Here is a 14,359-nt window from a genome sequence, read left to right on the forward strand (position 1 = left end):
ATAATCACCCAAATAGATATATGATATACTCTTGGTGCTTTTCCCTTGTGTTATTAGAAAAAGGCTAAATTATGCCCCAAACAGACACTGATAAGATGGAGGAACATCTTAATGGGGTTAAAGGTCAAGTCCTGGCACTTCAACAGTTAAACATCAGTCATGTGGAAAATGTACTAATCCGAACAGAGTATCCTCTCCTGCCAGATGAGTGAGGACTCCTGTTTCCCATCATCACCTTTATTGCTCTCTTTAAATCCCGGGTTTCAATTTCCCTTCCCAACAGAATGATTCTTCTTTTAACAACCCCAGACCTTTCTCCCTGTTATTCTGTAGCCCCAGGCTGGTGCATCCACATCATATAAGAGAGCCATCTCTCCCGAGCAAAGGGTTGCACAGACCCCAAGGAGCTGTATTGTCACTGATTTATGACTCCCTGTCCTCTGCCTGTTGAGGGAAATCACTTTATCAAGATGAAAAGTCAGGGGTGGGGGTGGAGCATGGTTTCCTGTTTGGCTCCACACACTCTCCTGCATGTTCCAGAAGCACTTATATTTACAAGTCATCAGGACTGCATGTGAGTGATGGGGAGAGAAATTACCAAATATTGAACAGAGGTGTGTGATTTGCCTTACATTTATTCAGTTATGCTTTTAAGGATTCCAACACAGGATGGGGAGGGACAGTGATTCTGAATGTAGAAATAAGGAGCAAAGGCATCTGGTCTGCAGACATTTTAGGGAAGATTCTTTTCTGTCTCCTTAGTCTCCCATTCAACGAATCCGAATGCACCTGTGGCTCATGAGCATCATCTGCATTGTCACATTTCAGAACCAGGCATTTCTTGTGCATCCTCCTCGTTAAACCCATTGTTTCACAGATGAGAAAACTGAGGCTCAGAATGGAGGAACGATTTGCTCAGGGTCATCCTGTAAAATGCAGGCAGGGACTAAAAAGCAGATCCTTTGACCTCTGACCCATTATTATCAGGACTTTTGTGCTGGGTGAAGGTGCTGTACAGTGGCCTCAGCATGGTGTGTAGCGACTTCATCATTAGGGTGTTCCCAGTCTCAGACCGACATGTGAAAATACACACAAGGCAGAATTTTCTTACTATTTGTTTCCATCGAAGTAGCGATGTAATCACATTATAAAATCTTGGGGAGTAAGGAAGAGAAAAAATGATCCCATCATCATCATCATCACACAATCTATGTTAGCATTTTGTTCCTTTCCTTCCTAATTTGTTTCTTTTACATTTAGTTTTCCCTGTATGCAGTTGTGAATACCGTCTATCTGCACAACCTTGTGTCCTGCGTTTTCATTTAACTTTATGGCACAAGCATTTTCCATGTTATTTGTTTCTCTTCATAGCCATAATTTTAATGATTACTTAATATTTTACCAAATAGACATGCCACAGTTTACTTACCCATTCCTGTATAGCTATTCACCTCAGGTCCTTCTCTCCTGCTTGTATTGTGTGTCTCAAGCATGTGTTACTTTTTTAAAAAAAAGAACATGTGTTACTTCTAATTGTAGGTTTAAGAAAATATTATAAGGTTTTCCAGTAACGAAGGGGCAGGAAAAAGAGACAACAATAGTAATAATAATTTTGTACATCCTTCATAGCAGTACATTAGAGTTCTAAAAGAACTACTACTATCTCTGATGAGATGAGTTGGGTCAGTATTTTTCCTGTTTTAAAGACAAAGAAACTGAAGCTCAAAGAAGTAAAGAGCATTGGGACAGCCAAGAGTAGAGTTCAAGGCTCCGGACTTTCAGCTTCTGACCCCAGCATCCTTTTTACAATTCCATACTTCAGAAATAAATTCCAGAGGAGCAGGATTCCGAGGTCCCAGAAAACACTAATTTTCATTTGCCATAGCTTCTCCTGCCCCCGCCCCATACACTGTGGAACCCCGCGTAGCATCGGGAGTTGCCAAGGGCCTGGCTCCCGGAGGAGATGGGAGGTGAAGAAGAGCTCAGTAGCTCATCTTCCAGGAGGTCAATGGCAGAGATGAGACCTAAGAGGCAAGCAGGGCTTCCCCTGGAGGGTCTACTGTGATAGGTCCTCTGCTCCCAGCCTGTGGGTTGAACGAAGGAGAGAGGCAGTCTGAGGGTGAGCTGGCTGGAAGGGTGTGAGGGGAGAGGAGGAAATACGATCATTGACAACTGAAAATGCAACGCATGACATGAAGCTTACCGGCAGCTCTGCAAGCAGCCAAGACCTGGTTCCCAGCCCAACCCTCTCCAACCTGGCCAGAAACGGTTAACCGTCAGTCACCACCTGAGCCTGGGCCTGAATTCCCCCGGGCCTGGGCAGAGCCCTCCTGAGTAGGAGAGAGAGACCGAGTGATACAGAGAGAGAGGGAGAGAGAGAGAGAGAGAAGCAGAGAGAAGAGAGAGGGGAAGACAGAGACAGACAGAGACACACAGAGACAGAGAGACAGAGAGACAGAAAATAGCTCCAACTCTGTCAGAGCCCCATAACACACCACAGCCCCAGAGAGTATGTTCTAAAGGTCATCTGTGTACCTGGCTTCCATGCTGTACCCTTTCCCCCTCTCCCTGCTACACCTGGAGTGCTGACGGTGGAGGGGGAGGAATGCCTGAGGCCACCAAAGCTCGGAGGGCGTCCTGGACCAGATTCTCCTTCACAGCCCTCAGGAGGACCACCCTGCCGACACCTTCACTTCAGATTTCCAACCTCCAGAACTGAGACAACAAATTTCTGTTCAAGCCACCGGTTTGTGGAACTTTGTTATGGCAGTCATAGAAAACTTATCCACACCCCTTTTGGTGAAGGGCTCCTCCTCTCGCAAGCCTGTGGTTTGAGGAAAGGTTACTCTTCTCCTTTCGGGTCCCGCTCGCTCCTCAGGGCCGTCGCTGTCATGATAACACAGAGCGAGCTGTAGGTCCTTTGTGGTAAGCGCCGTTCTAAGCACTCTAAATGTAATCTTACTAACAATCTGTGAGGTGGGTCCTATTGTTATCCCTATTTTACAGGCAAGGAAACCGAGGCAGAGAGATCATAAGTGCCAAGTGTCACACTGCTGATTAATCGCAGCACCAGGATTTAAATGCAGGCAGCCTGACTCCAGCATCTGTGTTCGATCCTCCACCCTGGTCTGGCACCCGTCCCACCTGGCCCAGGAATGACAAGACATGCCCCAAACTGGATCATTTCGAGTGCCCTCTAAGGATTTTCTTAAATTGGATTTTGTGGAGAAGAGCCAACCTTCTCAGGAGCCAAGATTTATCGGGTGCCATTCGTGTCCTTTACCATGTGGAAGGACGAGGTGTACATTAAGGAAAGGACACTCACCGGCAGAGACGAGAATTGGAGAGATGAACGACATCCAGTCCTGTTACCCTCTGTCCAGGAGGCCTCGCCTCGGCCCTGCCCGTCCTGAAGCTTGTTTATCGGAGCCATAAATTATGCTGTTGTCCAAGCTAGTTATGTTGGGCATCCATCATTTGCAAGCAGAAGATCCCTGACTAGCACACCTGCAGACTGGAACCCGGGACTGAGAGACTCCATTTCCACTGGGGCATAGTCGCTTGAGTGGTGGGGATCAAAATCAACCTTGGCTCCTGTGAGGCAGCAACCAGACCAGAGAGAGCTCGATCTGCGGGGGAGATGCAGAAGCGGAGGCTGAGAAAGGCAGAGAGGGGATGGAGAGCAAGCCCCACGGACTCCCGAGAGTGATCCAGTTGAGATTTGGCTGCATTCCTGCCCTTAGGTTCTAGGAGGTCTCTCCTTATCTGAGTAATCAACTCCTGTTCTTAGTTTAAGCTGTCACACGACCATTTCAGTAGGCTGCATGCAAAGAATCGTAAGGAATACACACGCAGTAGGAACTCAATACTTTGGCTATAACTGAGAGGCTGAGTTAGGATGCGGACTATTCCTTAGGAATCTCGTTCTGGAGCCTGTGTGTGGAGATTACTTGGGGGAGCAAGGATCAGAAGCAGGGGGAGCAGTGGAGAGGTGCCTGCAGAGGCCAGCTTGAGAGGGGGGCTGGGCCTCAGTGACCTGAGAGACATGGGGGATGCCGAGGGAAAGGACATGGGATGTGAGGGTAAAGGACAAGGAATGTGAAAGAGGACAGGGAATTGGAGCCTGGTTTCCAGGACAAAAGATGGTGCCATTAACAGAAAGAGGGAGGCAGATAAGAAGATGAGCAGGCTTTCACACCCTGATGAGCTGAGCCTCCAGGGACAGAGTTAACGAACTGAGCCACTGAACAGAAAGAAGTGTGTCCTGCCATTCGGGAGAGGGGTCGGCAGTAGAAGCAGAGACCCAGGGTCACCCTCAGCTGAGAGGCCAAAGCAGCTTAAGGAGAGCCTACCAAAGAAAAGACAGAGGCACCTTGCTCAGGAAGCCAGAGAATAAAAAACAGAGCAGCTGAGGGGCAGGGCAGGCCCATGGCACGCGCAGTGTGGAAGAGATGGGGGAAGGAGACAGTTTCCAGAAGCAGTTCTCAGGGGCCAGAGACCAGGCGCTCTAACTCACCGGGGAAGAGAGCATGGGAACCCCCAGGGAGCAGTGAGGCAATGAAGAGGGTGGAAGACAGATGGCAGGGCACTGGGGAGAGGCGGGCCGTAAGTCATTTAATGCCACAGCAGTCCGCACCTGCTTTTGCCTTCTCAGGGAGGGGTGGGAAAATATCTGGACAGTCCGCTTGAGCGAGAAAGGTGAAGCCTTCAGGACAGAACCTGGATATGCCTGGGAGATCACGGGAAACCTGAGTCTGTACTACCCCGCCTGATAAAGGGGGAGGGGCAAGAGCCTGGGGCTGTGGACTGGGGGCGGAGGGGGATGATGTGAAGAAGTGGTACCAGCCAGCACTCTTGGTTGCAAACAGCAGAAATGGACCCCAGCTAACTTCCACAAAAAAATAATTTATTGGAAGGTTTTTGGGTGGCTTACAGAATCCACAAGTGCATAAGCTATTTATGCTACATAACAAAATGATCTCAAAAGTCAGAGGCTAAAAACAATGCACATTTATTATCTCATAGTTTCTGGAGTCGGGCATTCAGGAGCAGCTTAGTGGGGTGGTTCAGGTTTGGGATCTCTCAGTAGGTTGTAGTCAAGATCTGGGGGTGGGGGGCTTCAGTCATCTGAAGTTTGACTGGAGCTGAAGGAGCCGCTTCCAAATTGGCTCACTCACTTAAATGTTGGCAGGAAACCCCAGTACTTCATTGGCTATTGGCAGGAGGCCCTTTTCCCTTGCGTATGGGTCTCTCCAGAAGGCTGCCTGAGTGTCCCTACGACAAGGTAGCTGGCCCTCTTCAAGAGTGAGTGATCTAAGAGAGAGTGTAAGGAGGGAGCTGCCATGCCTTTTATGACCTAGTCATACATTGTCGCTTCCACCATATTCTATTCATGAGAAGCGGGTCACAAAATCTAGCCCATCCTCAATGGGAGGGGAATGAAGCCCCAGCTCTTGAAGAGAGGAGTATCAAAGAATTTGTTGACATATTTTTAAGTGAAAACCATTTCGGGAAAGTTGGAGAACTAGACTTGAAAAACAGGCTGGAAGGAGTGCCACAAATGGAGTCCTCAGATGACCCACACTTCTGCCTGGCTGACTATAATCTTGGGGGTTCCCACAATTCCTCTCAGGTTTGATGGGTCACTAGAATGACACATGGAACACAGGAAAACACTTATGTTTACTGGCTTATTATAGAGGATATCCTTCAGAAACAGCCAAAGGAGCGCAGTACGTGGGGGGAGGGCAAACAGAGCTGTCATGTCTTCTCCAGGGGCACCACCTCTCCAGAACATCGGTGGGCTCCCCAACCCAGAAGCGCTTCCAAGTGTTATTATTCGAGAGTGTTTATTATATCTCAATCTCCAGCTTCCTATGCCTCCCTGGAGGTTAGGATGGTGGCTTGGTGGCTGTAAGTTCCCACCCTCTAATCAGGTGTTGGGTCTTTTGGTGATAGGTCCCATCTGGAAGCTATCTAGGGTCCCTACTCTGAGTCACTACTCCTTAGCATAAGCTCAGATATAGTCCAAAGAGGCTCTTTATGACAAAAGACACTCCCGTCACCACTTGGGAAATCCCGAGGATTTCAGAAGCTGTGTGCCAGGAACCAGGAACAGAAATATATATATTCATAATTATATTATATATAATTATATTATAATTTATTTATATATATTTATATAAATATTTATTTATTTATTTATTTATTTATTTATTTATTTATTTATTTTTGTGGGGCTTGAATCCAGACCCTGAGATCAAGGCCTGAGCTAAGATCAAGAGTCAGATGCTTAACCGACTGAGCCACCCAGATATATTTTGATTATACCGTAGTTCCAGGCAGAGGGGATGTTGCAGCATGGTGAGGGGGGACGGTAGGGGGTCTGAGGAGAAACCCCAGCCCGTGAGGAGTTCCCGGGGACAGATGTCACAGGCTTTTATTATTTATTCCATTTAGGTCATTTGCCATTTGTGGTGTTGCCTGCCAGTTGCATAATGCAGCTCTCCTCCATAATCAGTAAAGCTTTCAATAAAACTCTGCTGTATCCTTGTGTTCATGCTTGCCTCAGAGAATGGGAGGAAAAGGGGCTACATCACGTTTGTGCCAGCACAGGGCGGAGAGAAACCAAAGTGGCAGTGAGATTCAAATGCTTCAGCGGAAACCAGATTTGAGTTTTCATCCCTGAAATTTCTCAGAATCCCATCCTTGATTGTCCCCGAACCCTCCAGAGGTACTTGGTGGGGGAGGGTCTTGGGTTTTCCACCCTCTTTGGGATGAGGTTTTTGAGTCCGTTACATGTAACTATTAACAGAATGGTGACCACACAAGGTAGAGGATATGAGGACATCCTGGCTTTTGATACTGGGCTTTAAATGTAAACTTGAAGTCTTCAGTAATGTGAATACCGTTGTTAAGGAAGAAAATGGCATCATCGAAGGTCAATTTGGGATTTAGTTTTAACAAGCCAAAAAAATTTCTTTAAATGACCTAGAGCCTCAGGCCCTGTAGGCGAAGTCATTTAGAGAGCTAAGTTCTGAGAAGACAGGAGAAAGTGAAAAACAGAGAGGTCAGGGACATGACTCTCTAGGACATCTTCTGACCAGGACAAAGGAGTCGGGGTGCACAATTTCAGGGTGCTATGGTCTCACCCAGGTCCAGGCCTCTAAAAAGGCCTAAAAGCTCAGGCTGGAGGACAGTCACATGGGAAGGAGGACTGTTCCAGCCGAGGGCCAAGGGGTCAGCTTGAGGGGCCTCGGGTTTAGGCAGGAGCCTGCTAGCCATAAAGAGAGGCAGGTGGGAGGAGGGGTGAGGCAGTCAGAAAAGCGGGGTCAGTCTCCTAGAGGACACGCAGAAAAGGGCTCTCACTAACTTGAGAACTGGGCCTTTTAATGTGATTTTTTTTTTTAAATGAAATGTCAGAGGGAGACCCTGCAAATGAGTCTATGATGAATGTTCAGTCAATGTCCAGTAATGAATTACTCATTATCATTCGATGAACAAGCACACTCTTTCAAGGCCTGCCATGGAAATGGGGGGCTGACCATCTTAACCCTTTTTAAGTGTGCATTCTGTAGTGTTCAGTACATTTACACTGTTGTGCAACCCATCTCTAGAACTCTTTTCACCTCACAGAACTAAAACTCTAACTACGAAACAACTGCCCATTTCCCCTTCCCCCAACCCCCGATAACCACCATTCCACTTTCTGGGTCCATGAGCTTGACTACTCTAGGTATCTCATATAAAGGGACTCACAATATTTGTCTTTTTTGTGACCGACTTATTTCACTTAGCACAATGTCCTTAAGATTCATCCATGTTGTTCACATGTTACGATTTCCTTCCTTTTTAAGGTGGGTCATACTCCATTGTATATACAATTGAGTCTTGAACAACACATGGGTTCTTCTGCCACAGTCAAAAATCCATATATGGGGGCCCCTGGGTGGCTCAGTCGGTTAAGCATCGGCCTTTGGCTCGGTCATGATCTCGGGGTCCTGGGATTAAGCCCTGGGTTGGACTCCCTGCTCAGCAGGGAGCCTGCTTCTCCCTCTCCCTCTGCTCCTCCCTACCGCTCGTGCTCTCTCTCTCAAACAAGTAAATAAAATCTTTAAAAACAATCATAGAGAAGAGAAAACACATTTATAGTACTGTCTTGTAAAAAATCTGCATGTGAGTGGACCCTTGCAGTTCAAACCCATGTAGTTCAAGGATCAACTACATATCCCACATTTGATTTATCCATTCATCTGTTGATGGACACCTGGGTTGCTTCCACCTTTTGGCTACTGTGCTGCTATGAACACCTATGTACAAATATCTCTGAGATCCTACTTTCTATTCTTTTGGGTATATACCCAGAAGTGGAATTGCTGGATCATATGGCAATTCTATTTTTAATTTTTGAGGAATCACCATACTATTTTATATAGCGGCTGCAACATTTTACATTCCCACCAACTGGGTGTAAGAATTCCAAATTCTCTACATCCTTGCCAACACCTATTTTTTTTGTTGTTGTTTTTTAAAAAAATAGTAGCATCCTAATGGGTGTGAGATAGTAGCTCACTGTAGTTTTGATTTGCATTTCCCTGATGATTAGTGATGTTGAGCATGTTTTTATGGGCTTGTTGGCCATTTGTATTTCTTCTTTGGAGAAATGTCTATTCAAGTTCTTTGCTTATTTTTTAATTGTTGTTATTGAGTTGTAGGAGTTCTTTATAATTCTGGATATTTACTCTTCACAAAAGAAACATTCAGAAAGCTTTACTTGGTATGAATATTTTATTGAGCAAGAAACAAACTGTTCAAAAGCAAGGGCTTCAAACCCAAAGTGGTTAGAAGCTTGCTTTCAGCAGTTTCAGCTCAGTTTATAAAGCATGAATGAAGGGACACCTTCTTTTCTATTGCGATTGATTACTGGAATCTTATATTCCTTCTCATGGCATAAGCTTGCTTATTTGTAGCTGATTGGCCAGGAAGCTAGAAGATCATACTGATCTGAAGAAAGCTTAAGTTTTAAGGTCAGAGTCAGCATTTGGGGAAAATGAGGCCAGTTTTAAGTTGGTTACGAGATTACGAGTGCTGGGTCTCGGAGTGTATTCAAACTGTGTCCTCTGTTCTGGTTTTTCTTTAATACCTTCTTGGATACATGATTTGCAAATATTTTGTTCTGTTCTGCAGGCTGCCTTTTCACTCTATTAACGTCCTTTGATGCAAAATTGGAATTTTAAATTTTGATGTTGCCTAATTTATTTTTACTTTTGTTGTTTGTGGTTTTGGTTTCATATATAAGAAATCATTGTCAAATCCAATGTCATGAAGATATGTTTTCTTCTAAGAGTTTTATGGTTTTAGTTCTTACGTTTAGCTCTCTGACCCATTTTGGGTTGATTTTTGTATATGGTATAAGTAAGGCTCCAACGTCATACTTTTGCGCGCAGATATCCAGTTTTCCCAACACCATTTATTGAAAAGACTATCCTCCATTTCTAACCATTTTTAAATATACAGTTCAGCCATAGTAAGCACATTCACACTGTAGGGCAAACATCATCACTATCCATCTCCAGAACTTTTTCATCATCTGACTGAAATTCTGTACCCATTAAACAAAAACTTCTCATCCCCCCCCCCCAGCCCCTGGAAATTACTGTCCTACTTTTTTTTTGTCTAGGAATTTGTCACAGTCCATGCTCTTAAGGACCACACTCCAACAGGATGGAATTAAGTGCTCTGTGCTCTGTGGGAGCACAGAGAAGAGACACTTAGGCCCAGACTGGTGGGGGTATTGGTGGGAGGCTGGTGAATGTCCCAAGAGGCGTTTGGAGGAGGGGGTGCCCAACCTGGGTGGGTACCAGCCGAGCAGAGGAGCGTGGGGGGAGCGGCGCATCAGCAGAAATGATAAGCAGAGGCAAAGCCCGGTGAGCAGCCCCAGGTGCTCTGGGCACTAGGAGTCGTCATGTTCAATCTCTCTTTGGTGGGACGAGCTGCTCCCCCAGGTGTAGGGATTACTGAATGATTTCCCAGCTATCTCTTCTTTAGAAGCCCCCTTCTTTTCACCTTTCCTTTTCAGAGCTGACTTTTCTTTCCCTCCATCTCGGGCCTCCTCTTTTTTTGTTTTTAATTGTAAACTTAATGAAATAGAACATATATACAGCATCATCCACGAATGGGTGTGATGAATTTTCACCACGTTAGCATCCCCAGGTACTCCGTACTCAGAATCACAGAACTCAGCACGCCAAGAGACCCCTTCCGGGGATTCCCCACACCCTTCCCTCAAAGGTGACCACTACTTTGACTTCTCACAAAAGAGGTAACTTTTGCCCTCTTTGTACCTTATATACGTGGCATCATATAGACTATACTCTTTGTGTCTGGCTTTTTTGGCTCAACATTCCTCCTATTTTGTTCTGGCCAATTCTCATTTGTGCTTGAATGTCAGAAAAACGGTCATTGTGCTAGTCCTCATCCCAGCCGAGATGATGGAGAAGAACTAACTACACAAATTTAAGGTGACAACACAATTCACAATAAACCGCAGAACAAGAAGTTTCCCTGGCCTGGCCCTGTGGGGCCGCTGCTAGAAAATGGATGGCTCCCACTGAGGGCTGTAATGGAGGAGGGACTGCACTTGCCCTGTGCTACTCTCCTAATATTTCAAGGAGAGTGGAGCTTAGAATTGTTAAATATTCCCAGAAGGGCCATAAATCTCATTTTAGTTAGTTTCAATTGCAGAATGAAATGGCCTGTTTTTACTTGGCAATTTTTATTTTCCCTTCTCAGTCCCTTGCCCTCTGGTTCTCTGGCGCACAGGCTCATGACTTCCTTCCTTCCTTCCTCTCCCGGACTCTTTCCCTTTTGGCAGTTACATTGCTGCAGAGTTCAGCCCTCCTCCCAACCCGGGAGCTTTTAGACAGCCCTGGACTCCGGAGATACAAGAGTTACAAGGGATAATGAACATTAGCTGATTTGTCCTAGCCTTTTTTTTTTTTTTTGACTTTTAAAAAATTGAGCATGATTTACATAAAGTGCACAAGTCTTAGAGTACAGCTCAAATGATCCAGCTCAATTAATGAGTTAATTTTGACATGTGCAGACTGTTATGTTACTATTATTTAATCAAAACATGGAACATTTCTAAGCACCCAGATTTGCTAATACTTTTTCCCACTTGATCTCCCCTCCTCCCCCTCCCTCTCCACTCCACCTTCTCCCACGTTGGTAATTCCCATTTCTCTTCTAACACCATAGATCGCGCTTGCCTGTTGAACTTCTGATAAACGGAATGATACAGTGTGTGCTTTTTGTCTGGCTACTTTCATTCAACATCATGCTTTTGAGGTTCGTCCACGTTGTATACCTGTCCATTGTTCTCTTTGATCGCAGAATATGCTATCATTTATTTATCTATTTCTCAAGGGCATTTGGACTGAGTCCAGTTTTGGTTACTGTATTAGTTTGTTAGAGTTGCCATAACAAAGTACCACAGACAGGGTTGCTTAAACAAGAGAAATTTACTCTCTCACAATTCTGGAAGCTAGAAGTCCAAGATCAAGGTGTCAGCAGGGCTGGCTTCTTTTTTTTTGAGCGGGAGAAGGAACTTTTTAAATTTTTTTTATTGAGGAATAGTTGACATACAATGTTATATTAGTTTCAGGTGATTCCACAATTCTATACATTACATAATGCTCACCATGATGAGTGTAATTACCATCTGTCACCATACGAGGTTATCACAATATTATTAATTATATTTTCTATGCTGTACGGTTCATCCTCATGTCTTAGTTATTTTATAGCTGGAAGTTTGTACCTCTTAATCCCCTTCTCTGTTTTGCCAGTATTCCCTATGCTGTACTTTTTATCCCTGTGACTTATTTGTTTTATAACTGGAAGTTTGTGCCTCTTAATCCCTTTCACCTAGTTCATCTGCTCCCTTTCCTCTGACAACCAATGGATTGTTCCTGTATTTATGTTCTATGTATTTATGGTTTTGTTTGCTTGTTTTGTTTTTTAGGTTCCACATATAAGTGAAATCATACGGTATTTGTCTTTTTTTTTGCCTGGCTTATTTCACTTTACATAATACTCTCTAGGTCCATTCATGTTGTCACAAATGGCAAGATCTCATTTTTTTTTAAAAGATTTTATTTATTTATTAGAGAGAGAGAGAGAGAGAAAGCACAAGCAGCGGGAGTGGCAGGCAAAGGGAGAAGTAGGCTCCTCGCTGAGCAGGGAGCCTGATGCGGGACTCGATCCCAGGACCCTGGGATCATGACCTGAGCCGAAGGCAGACGCTTAACGGACTGAGCCACACAGGCGTCCCAAGATCTCATTTTTTTCTTAAGATTTTATTTATTTATTTGAGAGAGAGAGGGAGAAAGTGAGTGAGACAGAGCTCGAGCAGGGGTGGGGGGAGGGGCAGAGAGAGTGGCAGAGGGAGCAGCAGACTCTCCACTGAGCAGGGAGCCTTATGCGGGCCTCGATCCCAGGACCCCAGGATCATGACCTGAGTCAAAGGCAGATGCTTAACCAACCAAGCCACCCATGTGCCCCAAGATCTCATTCTTTTTTTATGGCAGAGTAATATTCCATTGTATATTATGTGTGTGTGTATGTGTATGTGTGTGTATCACATCTATCAATAGGCATTTAGATTGCTTCCATATCTTGGCTATTATAAATAATGCTGCACTAAACAAAGGGGCACATATATCTTCTCCAATTAGTGTTTTCATTTTCTTTGGGTAAATACCCAGCAACAGAATTACTGGATTGTGTGGTAGTTCCATTTTAATTTTTTAAGGACCCTTCGTACTGTTCCACAGTGGCTGCCCCAATTTACATTCCCACCAATAGTGCACGAGGGTTCCCTTTCCTCCACAGGGTTGGTTTCTCCTGAGGATTTCTCTTCTTGGTTTGTAGTTGGCTGTCTATCTCTGCGCCTTCACATAGTCTTCCCTTCTGTGTGTATGTTCTACTGTCCCTTTTTTATAAGGACACCAGTCATACTGGATAAGGGCCCACCCAATGAATCCATTTAACCTTAATTACTTCTTTAAAGGCCTTTTCTCCAAATAGTCACATTCCAAAGTACTGGGGGTTAAGATTTCAATATATGAACTTTGGGGGACACAACCCACAGTAGCTACTATGAATATAACTGCTATGAACATTCTGGTACATATTGTGTACCGTTGCCCAAAGTAGTTGAGCCAGTTTTCACTCCTATTAGCAATGTATGAGAGTACGGCTGTTCTAACATCTTCACCAGCCCCTTCATCGTATAGATGAGAAACAGAGACCCACAGAGCTGAAAGGCTCGCTTTCCCATATGTAGATCATGAGCTTGAGGTTGCAGAGCAGAGCATGCAGAGGAAGCCCTGTTCCCAACCTGCTTCAGAATTTTTTGAAAGTCCCCAACATATCACCTCATTTAATCATTCAGTCACTCATCAAGAACTTGGAGAAACACCAGAGGCTCAGGCCCTGTGCTAGGCTCTGAAGGTAGGTGGCAAACAAGAGAGATGTGAAACTTACATTTCAGTTGTAGCAATAGACAATGCAACTAAGTAAGTACTTGCAAATTGTGGTAAGTGCTGGGCAAGGGATGAACAGAACCTGAGCTAGAGGATAAAGGGCTTAGGAATGGGGAGGGAAAAATCTCCGGGAGATGGGTGGCTCTAAGGGACTCTCTGAGGGGAGAGAGCCATGAAGGATTTGAAGGAGCCTAGCAGACCAAGGGCCAGGGAAAATGTTGAGGCAGAGGGATATAGGAAGAGTATTGGCCCGGAAGCAGGAACAGCTCCCAGGGGTGGGAGATGGGCAGGAAAATGATGGTCTGTGTAACTGGAACCAAGTGCACAGGGGTAGGGGAGGGGCAGGAGATGAGGTCTAGAGGCCTGGGCCCAGACGATGCAGGGCTTACAGGTCGTGAGGAGGAGTTTGAATTTCATTCTAAGGGCAATGGGAAGCCACTGGAGGGTTTCAGGCAAGTGACAGGTAAGCTCCAACTAACATTAACAAATGCATTATAGGAGGTATGAGAAGGAAGAGGCAGGAAATGCATCAGGAGATTTTACCCTTGCTTAGGTAAGACATGTTAGTGACTTGGACTCAAGAGGTGGCAGAAGAGATAGACTGTAGAGGTAGAAATGACGGGACATGGTGATGGGTTGGATAGGCCTGTTGAGAAGTGACGGTGAGTCAAGGATGACTTCTAGGTTTTGAGCTTTGAACCTCTAGACAGTAAGCAAAGATCTTTCACCTATAACCTACTAAGCCCAGTCTGTGCACTTCCTCGTCCATCTCACTATGGTATATATTGAACCTCAGGATGTAGTAGATGTTC

The sequence above is a fragment of the Callorhinus ursinus genome, unplaced genomic scaffold (genome assembly GCF_003265705.2).
Source record: "Callorhinus ursinus isolate GAN/ISIS: 27379988/994484 unplaced genomic scaffold, GSC_fseal_2.0 scaffold1, whole genome shotgun sequence".
Classification (NCBI taxonomy): Eukaryota; Metazoa; Chordata; class Mammalia; order Carnivora; family Otariidae; genus Callorhinus; species Callorhinus ursinus.